Below are 16,364 nucleotides of genomic sequence, written 5' to 3' on the forward strand. Positions count from 1 at the left end.
CAGAGCCAATACAATCAATGTCTCTTTGTAATATTCGTGTACAAGTGATGTTTGGAATGATGAACATTATCTTGCAGAATAATTAGCCAGCTGAATCTGTGCTTGGAACAGCCATGTGTATCGAAATTTATCAACCACATTGCCCCTTTTCATGTATAATCATTACCTAACTTCAGCACAACCATTGAAAAACAGTGGTACTCTTTTGGTAAAATGGTTTTTTTTAAACTGCAAAATTAAACATTTTGCAAGAGTCATCAATGTCCCCTTTAACTGCATACTGCACATATGTCAATAGGTGTTTAACACCAAAATCATACTCAAAAATGGTTTTCAGCACTGTGTAAATAAGCATTATATCTGTGTCAATGGAACAATGGAGAAAGAATGACATCTTTATGAACTGTGTCACTGATAATCTTTTAACCCTTAGCTGGGTCAGGCCTGTGTGCATGTGCGTGTGCATGTGCGTGTGCATGTGTGTGTGTGTGTGTGTGTGTGTGTGTGTGTGTCAGTGTGTCACTCGAGTGCCAGCTCATATTTGGATGAGCAGATAGAAATTGATTGTGGCGCAGATGTATTGTGTCCCCCTGAACTGGCTCGCACAGAATACGGACACTGATTTACAAATGAGGGGGAGGGGAGGAGGTCACAAATACATCAGCCAGCAGGGGATGTATGGGGCATAGTCACGCCTTACGAGTCCATGTGTCCCTGTCTATTCTTGAGCATTTTGAAGTAAAAAAAAATGCAGTTGAATGTGGCGACTGATAAGTCAGTGTGTTTTTACGTTATTTGCTGAATTGTTCTGAAATACAGCAGAGCAATACTGTCGAGGTGTGACACATACTTTAATACTTTGTGGTACATTTTTCAGGTTCCGATCAGTGACATTTATTTTTACGTATCTAAAATGGATGTCCATTTATAACAGATTTTTTTAGTTCTGTTGGCCAAGTATAACATTGAGAGATTCTGTTGTGGGAACATAAACGTGTTTCTTGAATTGTATAAGACCATGTTTCATTGCCCATCTTGCAGACAGTCTGCTGTATGTGAATTCATCCTAGTATTTAATGTGTACACACAAGTCACACACCCACTGGATTCCCTCTCTGTTTCGGATGCTCTTTTGCTTTCCTTCTTGGACTCACATGACGCATAGACACACACACACGCACACACAAAAACACATGTACACACACATACATGTACGCACACAAACACACACACACACACACACACACACACACAGAGGGGAGACTGTCTGAACTCTGCTGCACATTGTAGGATAGCTGAGATTGATCATCCATCTTTCTCCCTGACAGCTTGGAGTGGCCGGTTTTGCCCTTTTGATTCACAGATGGGGCGTCCGTGGCAGCAGTTTTAATTTTAAATTAAGTGCGCTATAAAGCTGCTTGGCGCTCAGGTGCTCAATCATGAACTGAGTGCCCATCAGCACCAATCAGAAAAGCACAAAGAGCAGAGAGTATCTTTAAAATGAATTAACACTTATTCAATAAAAGCTCAGAATTTCACCCAGATTGATTGCAAGAAATAAAAATGCTCTCTTCACCTTTGCCCTCTGGACATATTTCAGCAAGAAAGCGTAACATTTAAAGGCACAATAGTAGCCTTTAATATTCAGAATGCTACCATTAAAATAATGTATAATAATATAAGAGGCTGAACTGTCTCTTCTTATAGCCAGTTGTCAGTTTTTTATCCAAAGTTTTAATGGCGCATACGCGGAGAAAGATGCTTTAGTTAATCAAACTGCTAAAAAGGTGCATTGGATTTAGGTCACCAAGTATCCAAAGCTTTAGGTTGTATTTAGTCCTTTTACAAGTTACTATGTATGATGTACTGTACAGAAAAGCAAGGTATGGATGTTTATATTGAATTGTATGGCACTGAAGAATTCTCATTGGAGAATGCAGAATTAATTTTTGCTGGCTGAGGTTTGAAATGACTTTAGTTAGAGCTGTGGATGTGATTGTTTAATTCCCTGTGCCTTACTGGTAAGGGTTTTGGTAAGTATATGTGTTACTCAATCATGACATCAAGAACAGTACTATACCTGGACAATGCTGTGCATGTAGGCAGTTGTGTGCTGGTGTTCATACCTGAGCTTGCTGTGCAATGGCTCCTGTGACCTCTCCTGCCCCTGACTGCAGCCTTATCACCATTTTGCCTCCCTGGGGAACAGTCATGCGTTTTATTTTGAGATGCGTTCTGACCATGGGCAGTATATAGTGTATTTTCACACGTGATGTGTTTGCTGTCCATGATGCCTGGCTGCGGTGTGCTAGGGTCCTATAATTTGTTTTCCTTATGAGTTATGCCAGTTATTAAGTGGGTAGCCATTCATTAACATGTAATTTGATTTTTAGATGTAAATGCATTTTAAATGGCTATTTATTGAAGTATCGTTTTTATTTAAAATGCGTGAATGATGACAAGTGTACTTATGTCTCTCTTGAGTGCAATGATATAAACTATGCTTTTATCAACATGTCTAATTTCAATTAAAAGGGGGCAAATGTGGTTTTTTTATTTGATTATAATAAAATACGTGATTTATTGAAGACTGAATTATAACCTGGTAATGTGTTTTTTATAACTATATTGTAATTATGACAGTCATTTACTATAGTGTGCTCCTACAAATTAGTGTGCTATTATCATTAACATTATAATTACCAGGCTGTTAACATGATTTGACTAATTTTTTTAAAAAGACAATCAATTATAACTTCCCCTTGAGGCCGAGGCATCTATAATTATCAAAACGATTTAGTCACAATAGGTATCGCCCCCCTAACCTCCGGCAAATGCACTGGTGAGTAAATAGCGTGCGGCGGCGCGTCACCCCAAGATGCTTTGGCCCCCTGGTTCCCAGGAAACTGATCCCACCGCCCACCTAATAAGGGCATCAACAAAACAAACACATTAATTCTGCTCTCCTAATTACAGACAGCGCTGCCATTTTCATGCCTCATGCCTTGGAGTTGAATTACAATTATTAGTATTATTGTTCTAATTATCATAATTTACAAAGGAGAGATTGATTCCCTCCCCAGCCTTTCACTAAATCAATATTTTGCTGCATGCGTAATGGATAATATGTTATGCCCTAACACTAATGCTGGACAGCTTGTTATGAAATGGCCAGAAGCCGCGGAGCCGTTGAAGGTTTGAAATTACCGGAGGCTGCACGGGGATGAAAGGATGTTTAGGTGGCTCCTGCGGAATTTCCGTCTCTCACTAGCCCTTTGCAGTTGAGACATTAGCAGGGCCTTTGTTGAGAGCAGAAGTAAAAAAAAACAAGGGCATTTGTAAATCACCGGTTCCTTCCCTGCTTCAGAGTCTGTGCTATGATTGACCAGTATAGGAGACTAATTTCCTCTCTACTGAGAAAGTGTCTGTCATGGTGATTTAAATCTTCCCGCCAACGTGAGACGAGCATTGCAGAAGCTTCCCTAAAAATGTCTCCATGAGGATCACTAAAGTATTTTCATTATGTCACTGTATTCTCAGAATGAGAGACCATTTTTTGATCCCTGTGTTTATTTATTTATTTTGTTTGGGTCTCTTTATTCTTTTGCATTATTCATTATGTAATAGAGCATGTTGTCCTAGTGTCCTGTTTTAGGATCCCACCATTCTGTCCCAGGCTTGCTCCTCATGGTTATGAATATGGACGGCACACTGACATACTGTTGATGCTTTACAAACGCAGAAGGAACAGCCAGTGCTCAGTCGGTGCTCTCATAAAGCACAGGGCGCCGGTAGGGCTCAGGTACTGTCACACAGGCTTGCTCCAGAACGACAGGCCGGCCGGGGCCTTGCCTGTAACGTGGGAAGTGAGTTCTGGGTCACAGTCAGTTCACATTCCTGTGCTGAGGTTGACTCAGTCGCAGGGCAGGGCAGTATCATGCAGCGTGGGGCGGAGGGCGGTTGGGGGTTGGAGGGGGTGGAGGTGGAGGTGGGGGGAGCCGGGTGCAGTAGCTGTGGCGGAATCCGGCAGAACTGACAATATGAGTGTTGTCAGGCCCGATTGGCATTGACGCTCTCGCTCAGTGACACGGTCGGAGCTGTCTGTTAGCGGGGCCAGGTGCTTTGATCCGGTTGGGGGAGAGAGGGGACGTGTCAGGGATGGCAGGAGAGGCAGGCGGTGGCGGGACCTGTCAGCTGGGACGTGGACGCGGGCCAGACACCGCGCCGCTCAGTTTGTTTTGAGATGGGACATGCACACGCCTGTCCCCGCTGATGGCTGCCAGTCCACCTGCCCGTCTATCAAACGTATTGATCGTCGCGTCAAAACGCTATTTTTGTAAGCCTGACTGAAGCCTGCCATTGCTCCCCGATCCATTCTGGTGTCGTTTCAATGCTTTATCATAGCACGGTTTACAATAACGTCTAGAGCCTTACGCTATTGATCTGCGGCTTGTGGGGAAATCTTGGGCAACTTTGGTGCCCTTCAGAAAAAGTACTGTCGCCCAATTTCTCCTTCCTTCACCAACATTAGCATGTGAAAACTACACAAAATCATGAGACACACATGATGCTCAGAAATGGCCATGTGAAACTTCCCCACCCACACTCCTCTCTGCTCAGATATTTGAAGTGAATGAAGCATGTTAGGATTTGAACGATTCAATTGGTAGACATATTTATTCATGCTCTTCTGAGCATGAAGATCATGCTCTTAAGTGAGGAACTTATTGCTAAGATGGGTTGAAAGCAAACTGGGAGAGCAGCAGTACAGCTGAAGCAAGTGCATTTCAAATGATGATAATCCTGGCCTTGTGTGATGTTCATGTCACAGTGTTAATATCCTATTTCCGTAGGCTTGGTGTGAAATGTTGTACAGCCCCATTATAGTATTTGAGCACTACAGCACAAATATTAAAAGTAAAATTGTCCAAGCACGTATGTACTTTCTGCTGCTCTGAATTAACACAAACATTTGATACTTATCCAGTAAAAATGTCTTTTCAAATTCCACGTTATTTCACTGGTAGTGACACCTACCAACACCAGCCTTGTGAATTAATCACATGGAAACTTCAGCGTAAGCATGCAAACAACCATGAAAATAAGCTCTCTATGTACAGTTCAAAAGACGGCATGCTCAACACGAGCCGTGGTACAAGTGTGCCATTTGAGCAGATTGTCTGCACTTAGAGTAAAACGTATCCATCTGTCAGAGAGGGAGCGGAGTGTGTGGATCCGGAGCAGGGCTGACTCCCGCCCTGCTCCGCGTGCGTGTCTGGCGGACGGTGGAGAGCTGAACGGTGTCTCTGGCCCTGCTTAAGGAGGCAGAGCCTGGCGCAGACTGTGACACAGCTGCCAGTGACAGAGCCTGTCAGCTCAGATGGAGGGGCAAGCGGGCCGTGCCTCCGCGAGCAGGTCCGTGGTGCTCTGGGATTTAGACGAGCGAGAGAGCGTGTGCGCGTTCTCACACACGCGTGTGTGTGTGTGCATTTGTGCGTCTCTTTCTGTGTGCCCCGGGAGGAAGAGACAGGCAGGCGCTCGGACCCCACAGATCTCATCCCCTCATTAGGCCAGAGAGAGAAAACAGACCTCTGAAAAAGTAGAAACAATGCCTATTATGTTTCATGTCAACATTTACTGTCATTATGTAGTCGGAGAGATTTCAAACAGATAAACTCCCCCCCTTTCCTTTGAGATGCCAGAGCGCACTGGCAGCCAATTTTAGGCCTTGATTTGATTGATAAATCCTCAGTGACAAGTGAGAATAAAAGAAGAGCCATCGCTTTGGTACATATAAATAGGAAATTAGCTGGCAATGTTGTCAGAGATAATTAACTCTCTAAGTCAGTGTTGTCTATTCAGGCTGACACATTGAAATTAGTTAAAATGCACGTGTCAACTCTCTGACAGAGCATGCCCCTGATCAGATAAACAGTTTTTGAGATGTTTGATTACAAAATGATTACCCGGTTAGTTGTCTCTTCCTTACCCTTCACCCTCTTCTGTTTGAATGACAGCCAGGATAAACTTTTTGTGGTAGTTACAGGCTCACCATTTAAATACACTGTTCATTCTGGTTAATGTATCGTAAGAATACAAAATCTTATTTGAATGAAGTTCTAATTTTACATATGAAACGGTGTTCATGTATATTGCAAACCTACTTTATTTATTGGTAAATTTCTAAATTTAAAAAAAAAATGTTTTTGAAGAATTAAAAAATATTGTTGTTGTAATTGTTGTCGAATATATTTTTAAGCAAGTACCTTATTGGGGTTTGTTGGGGTCAAACGTTATGCTGTAGCCACCATATAAGGCTGCTAGTGTATCCCCAAATCATCTGAATGAGTTAACGTGTCACCAGACAAGCAAATATTACAACTAGGCTGATAAAGAGCCGGAGTGCATTGCATATTGAACTTCAGAACATTGTGATGGCATTATACTAACCTTAATATGGTTTCATAAACAAATTATAGTAATTATCGTCTGTGATTTCCTGATAGGGGGAGGGAATGAAGGTTATTTTTAAAAACAAAGTGAGCAATAGTGTGTGATTTATGAGTGGTTGTGATAAGCTTATCTAAAACAGATACTTTACTCTGCATGACCACTATTGTGATTATTTGATAATTATTATGGAATCTAACATTTTTATTTGGAATTTTTAACAGTTAAGGTTGTCTTATCTGAATAACGTCCCAAAACATTTAATGTCCCAGAGCTATCACCAAAATGTCATGTCAACAAGAAAATGCAGAACAGAAATATCAGTAAAAAATGCTGTGATGTCATCTTAATTTATTGTGTCATCCTCAGCTGTATCATATAATAACTGATTAAATACCCTAACTATTCATATATGATTCCATAGGTAGTTGAATCCTCTTTGTGTAGAAGACTCAAAATTTGGAAGACTGTACCCCATGTTTTAGTTATTCACTGTTGTCCTGAAGAGACTCCACCCAGTGCTTTCCCAGTGGTAACTTGGTGCAGTGAAGTGTCATTCACCACCCATAATGGACTCTGTTATTTTGATAAGAGCCTGGATCATAAATCTCCCTTTTTTTACTGATTTATGTCTGTTGTGCTTTTCCCTCTTGAGATATGAATGCATACTGTAAAAACAAATTATGTAATGTAGTTCTCTCAGATAGGTCTTAAAAGAATACAGGTACAACTAAAGTGAAATGACAATTCCTATCTCTTCTAATGTCCTTGATTTATGTAACATTGTACCCATCACTTGATGTAATTGAGCCCAGTAGTAGGCTGCATCTTGGGGACACAAAGCCTCCAAATCTACCAGAATTAGACACCACTTCCATGCCAAATGGCTTATTGGAAGGTTTACCTGAAAAAAAGACATTCAATAATAAGTATCTAGAGCTAGTTATTATGGTCAGATAGTAATGTTGGATATCTAGTTTTTATATTATCATCTTTTAGAGAGAGACCATATAATTTAATATGGCAACTATAGGAATGCTGTCTCTTCTCTCTATCTATCTTCACTCCTAAGGCATGGGAAGGAACATCCTTGGGGCACTTGAAAGTCACGCTGCAGGGTTTATCTCTATACAGTCCTGGAGTGTTCAGGAGTTTTCTCTCCTTTTGAAAGTTTTATTACTTTATTACCTTCTGGAGGAAACACAGACCACCTGAACTACTGGAGGCCAGAGGCCCATCGTGGCCACAGAATGCCTCAAGGATCATGGTCCTTTTGAATTAGAGTTTGAGTGCAATCTGTGACATTTAATTAAAATAATTAATTGAAAATCTTAATGTCTATATACATAATGGTTGTTGAGGCCTGCCAGTTGAAGCTTGAAGAATTTTAGATGCTGTTCAAGTTTCAAGCGGAAACCAACACAGTGCGATACGGTTTTGTGGCATAACATGTGGAAAATGTTATGCCTGAATTTGGAGATTACAACCCTCATCTTTAGATCTTGAATACTTATTGTAACTTAATTTTTTATCTGGTTGTAAGTTGTACATTTTGATAAAGCTTGATCCCATAGGTTGCTCTGCCTATAGGTTGCAGGGGTAATATGAAATGCCTCCATTTTGACCAGATTCAGCTGAGAGTTGGTCTGCCATCCAGCACAAGACGTCCTTCAGGCAAATACATGCCCAGGGACACCTGTGTGAGATAAAGTTACCAGTAAAACTAGGATTGAAAACCATGGACAGGACAGACTCAAGCATGGTGGCCAACAATTATTCTCAACCCACAGGGAGCAATCCACAATTAGCCACACATAATCTAGAAAATCCCCAGCCCCAGCCAGTGTTACAATACAATTTTGAAAACACAAAGTCACTCTTCAGACAATCTACTGAGTAAATAAATGGAGAAAAAAAGAAACTGGCAAGTCAACATAAGCAAATTGTGTGGTTTCTGTATAGACCCACTGTTGCAGGCTCAGAGTGATGGGACCCCATGAGGACCACTACTGGAAATACACCCTGCAAGCAAGAGGAACAAGCCTGCCAAGGTGTTGGTCACGAGCTCTCTTGGTGACTTCCATAGGTCCACCTTTGACAAGTAAAACTGCAGGAAGAGGGAACAGTGGGTCAAGCAACACCACCCCCTAAGGAAGGAACCTTAAGTGTCCACTTATGCTTCTTTACAGGGCCATTCCAGGAATTCAAAGTCATACTGGAGACACTGGGATCATCAAACCTGAGAGGATGTCTTCAAGAAGAGGAAAAAAATGAACTCACCAACTCGGCAAAACCAGAGTGAGTGGTAGTCAAGAAAGTAAAGGAAAGTGCTTGTCTGCTGTAAGTCTTCACTGTCAGAAGCACAAGATTAATTATTTGACTTCCCTGGTAACAAATTAACAACAAATTAACAAATTAACCACCATGTAATTTTCCTTGGCCACTTGGTCCTCAGTCCACAAGGTCCAATTTGTTTTGCCCAATCAGGCTAGGGCAACAGTTAGGGCAACACATTCCTCATGTGATCTGAACTCAAAAAAAGGTTACAAAAGGAACGGGTTACACCTTGACTATAAGTGGGAGACAAACGCACCACAAACAAGGGGAAACTGCACTCATCTGATAAATAGACAAATCAGAAGCACCTCAAACCAAGAAAAACATGTCAAAAACTCCACAACTCTGACAGAAGTCAAGATGCATAATAAACGATACAAACACAAAACATTGAACTTCAGCCAATCCATCTCATTTATTGTGGCAAAAAAAAAATGCATGTAACAAAGTGGAGGAAATAAGCTATGATCTAGATAGCTAATGAACTGTTTGACAGTTTATTTATTTATTTATTGAATTGTTTTGTTTTTGTTTTTGTTTTTGTACAAAATATTAGCATTGGTATATTTTATTATTACTTTTCCTTAGCATTAATGAATTAATGCATTTCTTGACTTCCACCATTGTGAAAATACACTGAATACTGCCTCTCTTTTAGCTGATTTAGGCTTGACAATGCACTGGGCTAAGGGCAGGTGGAGGGGACCAGAGATCACCCACTCTCAACACCACAGAAAAGCGATCATCCTCCAAATATTGTAAGTAACACCAACTTTTCCATCTCCATTAGTAGAATAAGACCCTGACCGAACACTTCCTGATTTCCTAAGCTAATGACTGAATTAGCTTGAATGACTAAAAATACCACAATCTTTATGTAAGGGATAGTAATATCTGAATCTGTACTGGGTTGGTATATGACCATAAATGGTACCAAACTGTTGGGGAGGGAATTCCTCTTCACCTCAGTTATATGTGAACAAGATAACCTAATATCTTAGCCAAATGATGGTCTGGAAGTTGTAAATGATATCTGGGCTAAGGGAGTTTCCATTTTGGTTCCTTTCTAAATCCTGATTATCCACATGATAGAGGCCAATTATGGATGAGCACTGGCTCAAGGACTTGGGCCAAACAGTTTGCTGTACGCCACTGGTTCACATGTACTGGACCACAGTTTTGCAGAATATGATTTAGTACAAATATTTTATTTTAGCTGATAGTAATTTTTAAAACTGTATTTAAAAGTATTGCAAGCTAAACCAAATTGGAAAACTTTGAAACCTGGGGTTATGAGTTATGGCCAGTTACTGTCACTGGGCAGGCCAAAGGATGACAACTCCCCTAACTAACTCATACCCCTATGCAGTTAGAACCACTATCTAACTAAAACTCTGTATTTCTCTGTTTTCATCTATGTAATGCTGTATGTGTGGTATTTTGAGTACTGAGGTATCCTCTGTCCGGGTTGGGTTGAGGAGCAATTATTATTGGTCAAATTACAATTAATACAATTGCATCTATCAATCAGCACCGGTATCTGCAAAAGGAGCCTCTGAGAAGCTCTATCATATAATTTCTCAGAAAGCAGGATTACTGAGTTAGCTTGACGACTGCGCTGAATAAAATCCGCAGAACCCTCCCAAACCGGAACGTGGACTGAAGTAAAAAGCAGTGTTTCAGGTTTTACTCAGTGTAATTATCCAGCTAACTCCGTAATCCTACTTTGTGAAACGGATCACTTGGATTTGCTCAAATGAAGCAAATTGTGTTCTGTTGAAGCATCCACACTGTGTGAACAATAAATAAACGACTCAATTCAGGGCAAAACCAGGTAAAATATACCCTCTTAAAAACACTTAAAGCACTTTGTGCAAATGGCAATTATTGGTGAAAATAAATGTATCCAATTTGGGCAGATGTCATCTGGGGTTTGTGCTATGGGGGAAATAGAAAAACAAGACCAGGTTAAAGCCTAGTATACGGCTGGACCTAACACACGTGATCCGGCCGACCAATGGTGTAACTTCATAACCCGGCCAACCAATGGTGTAACTTCATCACTCACTCACCCAGTCACTCAGTCAGTCACAGACATTTGCTTTTGTAGGGCTGGCACCGTTGGTGCGGTCCAGCCGAAAATGTAACAAATAGATATGGTACTTTAACAGGACTACCCTTACCCTATAGTACGGAGTGTGTGAATAATTGAACATACTATCCATCGGGGACGTTCAACATGCATGAACACTTGTACTTCGTTTCACAAGCATCACATGTCAGTTACAAGTTTAAGCGCTATATGAGTTTATTCACCAGTACTCATTAAATAAAAGTTATTCAGTAAACACAGGGGCAGGGAGGTCCTTATTACTCACTAATGGCCTGCAATGTCCTTAGTTAAAAATTGCTAAATGTTCCATGCTTTTATTTCTCCAATCATTTATAGCTGCCCAGATAGCTGTATGTCAATGAAGAAAAACAAGCTGTTAAGTCATAAAACAGGGAGCAACTCCTGCCGTAGCTTCAAATGCAAGCGTATCTTCATTCTTTTCCTATTGCTGTAATAAACAACGTCATTTCAACTTTGGACTTGATTCATGGAAGGCTTATATTGGCAGTGCTCCATAGTTTTACTGGACCTAACCTGTGCCAAAACATGATTATCTTTGATATGAAGTAATTACTGTGGTTGAAATACTGGGGTGGAATTCCAGTGAAATTACTGGCATAGTGCAGTAGCACTATAATATTGTTCTTGGTTATCTGTATTTCAGGTACAGCAATATATTGGGAATATATTATCTCAATTGCTTAGGACAAAAACACATTGCGGGCCATTGTAGAAACTCTAGTAACTGGAGTAACGGTTGTAAATATTTCCTTGTTCTAAGATGCATTTCAACAAAGAGATGTACTTGAAGACCATACACTTGAAGCACTTTCCATAATTTTCATGGCTGAAAGGGATTCATGTTAGGCCCACCTTAAAATTAAATTCACTAGACAAGCTTATTTGTGATGCACTTTCAAGATATTTGTGGAAAATGAATGCATTTTAGTAGGCTATGGGGACGTTGCATTGCTGTAGAATACACCAACCTGTGAAATTCTAAATTTCCAAGGAAGGAAATGCTCCCTTTGAGTATTCAACTGTTCACACAGTAGTACAACTTCTTGCCACTTCTTGCCCATGTCAAAAAAAGTGTCAAAGTGTTGCAGGAAAAACCCATTTTAGTAATGGAACAAGGCCTTTTTTTTTGCATTTTGTGCTCCACATTTCAAATGGCATAAACAATTTTATTATTCTGTTTTTAATTTATTTCTGATGCATCTTTCTTATTTTAGGTATCTCCTAGACTTAATCTTAATCACCTTTGATTTCTGTTCTTAATCAATGTGGATCGTGATTTTGTCGCTGTGTGTCGTCCCGCTCATCGGTTGTCATTGCGTGTCTAGAGTGTCACTCAGAATGGCCTGTGAAGTCCCTTGGTGTGGTGATGAGGTCCCAGTCCTCTCTTGACTGAAAGGCCTTATTAAGGTCACGTCGCACGGCTTGCACGTATTTGACACCGGAGCCAGTGTATTTCACCATTGTGAATTATTGATTTTTTTATGGTTCAGGTTCTGAAGATGTTCTCATTGCCTCAATGTGCTGTGGGATTGGGGGGGCCAGAGCAATGAAGTTGTTCCTTGAACTTTGTCTCCAGATTACTTTATTAGCTCACTAACTACAGTCACATTTTTAAAACATGTATTCGGGAGATGCCTCTACCAATAATTAACTCCGCAAACCAAATAAAATGTACATCCATAACTAAATAATGATTGACTTGATGCGGATGTTGGCAATATTGTTGGATTTCATGAAAGATGTGATCTTAATGAAGCTTATGAGATATCGTTAGGCTGTTAACCTGTCAGTTATTTGTCCCCGGAGGTCATAAAAATACATGTCTTTTAGAATTGCCAGAGTTGTGGAGTTGTTTTCCTGCTCAGCAGTTGTTTTTTGTCATTATCCTTCATTCATCGACGTTGAAAACTGAACTGCAACTTTAAAAGCAAAGTGTAATGTTTCATTGGCAGTAGCATGCTTACTACAACTGGATGTAAAGCATGGCAGACTGCTGTGGTATCTTACAGTAAGTCTGTATTGCAGTGTGATTTAAGGTAATTACACCTATCAGCCCAATCTTGTAGCTTACAAGATGCACATACAAATTATCAGCCACCTTATGCAATGCTTCATCACTTGTGATCAGTTTTATTGTAATTTACTTTTAAAACAAACCTGTTGAAATTCCTATTATATCACACTATATGGTACTTTAAGCTTTACACATGCTTCAGAATTTGTTTAATATGTGCCATGTAACCAAATAATAGACAAGGGTTGTGTACTGTTGAATATTTTGAAATGGTTCTCAGTCAGCCTTAAATATAATCATGATTCCATGACCTGCTGACATTCATGAGTAACAAGTCTCGCAGGAGCTGTTTTTATTAATGATTTAATGTTGACAAGTTCACAATAAATAAATAAATAAATAAATATTGGTATGCATGTTTAAAAGTATTTTACTTTCATACTCCACCTGTATTACCTACTATTGCAGCTTAAAACAATGAGAAATTAAAAATAATATTTAAGCTGCATTTTAATTTTCGGTGTTGTGTCAAAGACTAAACAGTCAATTTTTTATGTGTGCAAACATGGAGGCTTTGTGATATTTTACATTTCATTATAAAACATCTTTAAGCTCTTGGCCAGTCTAGCTTATACTTGATGTAAAAGATAAAGTATCTCCACTGTTGTTATCGTAATATCATTGATGTTTAACCCTTTATATGTGAAAGTCATGGTCACTATGCAAGTATGAGGCCGTGTAATTAGTGTAGGTCCCACAATTGTGTGAACACAGAAGCTGTGAAAGGGTTGTATTTGGTATCTCCCAAAAGCTGTGAAGGTATTTATGCTTCTCTCTGTTATAGTTAATGTGCCACTGACCTCACTCGTGAACATGAATATGTCATCTATGCCTGACTAATACAAAATAAAACATTTTTAGAGGATGGGACAGAAAGGAAACTAACATCCACTTTACAGAGAGCATCATTCTTGAGAATACCCAAATGTTTTCTGTTTCCCTTTTCAATGGATCTGCGCTGTTGAAATCTGCTAGCTGGGCATTTATGCTAAGCTACAGACTCACTTTACTGTCAGGCTTGATAAAAAAAGGCTTTGACAGTTGAAAGGGCTGTGTAGCTTAGAAACATGCACTGAGCGTGTACTCTGATACCAAACATCAAACACTATTCCTCACAGATTTTTTTTTTAAACACAGCAGTTTGCCACGAAGAAGTTTGTGGTTAGAATCTTTTATAGATGTTTTTGCTTACTGATTTATTATGAAGAACAGCAACACTTTAGGGAGTGATATAATCACTGTGAAATGTGCAGCATTGTTTGACTCCATTGTGTAATAATTATTGGATTATTCTTCACAAACTCCAAGGAGATGTATATCCTCTTGCATAATTGTAAATATGTGCCATTTATTTCTTTTTAAATCTAAGCCTGTGTAATTGAAATGCTCATCCAGGTAGACTGGCATAGCTTATGGTGTAAATAAATGCAGTGTTACACACTTATTTATCTGGGTTTTTCTGAAGTGATGCGGGCTGTGCCCCTTGCCCCTGGGTATACCAAAAGCCATGCTCAGCACCACTCAGAAGCTTTTCAGTGGTGAGCCCAATTCCCTAATCATTGTGTTGCACTTCTGCATTTTATGAATGCATATAAACCTGAGGTCAAATGAAAAACATCACTTGGCAGTTACGCCAAAACTGGTAAATGTAAAAGGAACGAATATGGCAAGTGCTATATTCAGGCAGTCTTTAAAAGAAATATGAATATTTTGTTTATTTCTACTTCAGGCAACTTGCTAAAATCCATGCATTTATTTTAGCCAGGACAGCATTTGCAAATGAACGTTGTCTGAAATAGCGATTCTACTTGACGGCTTCACTAAAATGACACTTTTCTCACATGCATGTTTGCTTGAGATCAAACGTTTGTAGCTCTGCAGAATTGAATATAAGGATACTGTGCATCTAATGTAGTGTAATACCATGGGAGCAGAGGGGGACATTCTGGTTTGTCTGTTAGATTACCCATCATGGCCACTGTCATGTATGGGCTCCTCAAATGTGTTAGTTTTTTTGTTTGTTTTTTTTTGACTTGAGCAGAATACATATTGGAAAAAAAAGTATTTGAAGTTATGTGTTACTGCTGTGCCATTCTTTCCCTACCCAACAAAAATCTATTGCACCTGATAACCACTGCAGTTATGGGACTGGATTGCATGTCACTGAGAAGAACTTGTTGAAAACAGTGGTGGTAGCGATGATTTATATAAAAAGTATTGGGGATTTTAGCAAAGCCTTCTTCCCAATAACCTGACTTGATTGTTTATTCGGCACAAGTATCAAACTGACAAAATGGCTTTGATGTGTAGACTGAAATTATACAAATGGGGGATACCAAGTATATTCAATGCAGATATTTCCACAGAGGTGTGGTTCCTCCTGAGTTAGTTAAGCAATTAACATCCCAACATACTCACAGTTCTCTATAAACATGCTGGACAAGCCCGGGTTCCCATTATTATTACTGTCATGGCTAGAGGAAGAGATCTCAGTGACTTTGAAGAAGGGTGGTTCTTGGGGTACATTTAGCAGGAGCTTGAATGACTAAGACTGCTTAACTTGCTGTTTCACGATGAACGGTGGCTAAAGAGATGTCGACATGGAAGTCTGAGGGAAAGGCATCATCAGCTAAGGGCAGCTGTGGTCAAAAGTGCATGCTCCCCGACCGTGACATCCGTGCATTGGTTGGAGATGCAAGGCCAAAGCTGCGAATCAGCTGACTCGAAATATCAACCTATAGGGCGTGAGCGGGGCCCTTAATGAAGAGCAATCTGTTGAGAACATTACAGAAAGTGATACTATGGTTGGCGTTTCCTTCATTTTGGCACTTAACTGTGTCTGTGCAATATATACACACATACGTACACACATATTCAAACAATTAATGTCATAAAAAATTGTGTTCATATTTGCTATTTTGTCTTACATGCCTATTTCTATATTGTCTTACATGGTTATTACTATGCAGTTGATACAGTTATCACTCCAATAAATTCATTTTGTATACATAGAATCCAAATAAATTTTTGATTTTCGATCTGTGGGTCCATTCAAATGAGCTCTTTAAATAAAAAAAAACATTTGGTGACAGTAATACAGAGGGATCAGCAAAGTAACCAGAACAGTCATGGGGTAAGTGAAGGGAATGAATGGGACCATGCCATTGGTGTAACATCATCACGATGATGCAATGTCTTCAACAATGGGAACCGGGTGGATGAAGTAGGGTTTAACGCATCAAGTTCTAGAAACATCCATGGGACTGAAAGGAACAATCCAGGCCTTTTGTCAACTACATTTTCCGGTCTGTTGCCTTTCTCTCATTGATCCCAGTTGCTCACGTTCTGTCAAAGAGGGCTTCAATTTAG

This window comes from Anguilla anguilla, chromosome 16, assembly GCF_013347855.1.
Source record: "Anguilla anguilla isolate fAngAng1 chromosome 16, fAngAng1.pri, whole genome shotgun sequence".
Lineage (NCBI taxonomy): Eukaryota > Metazoa > Chordata > Actinopteri > Anguilliformes > Anguillidae > Anguilla > Anguilla anguilla.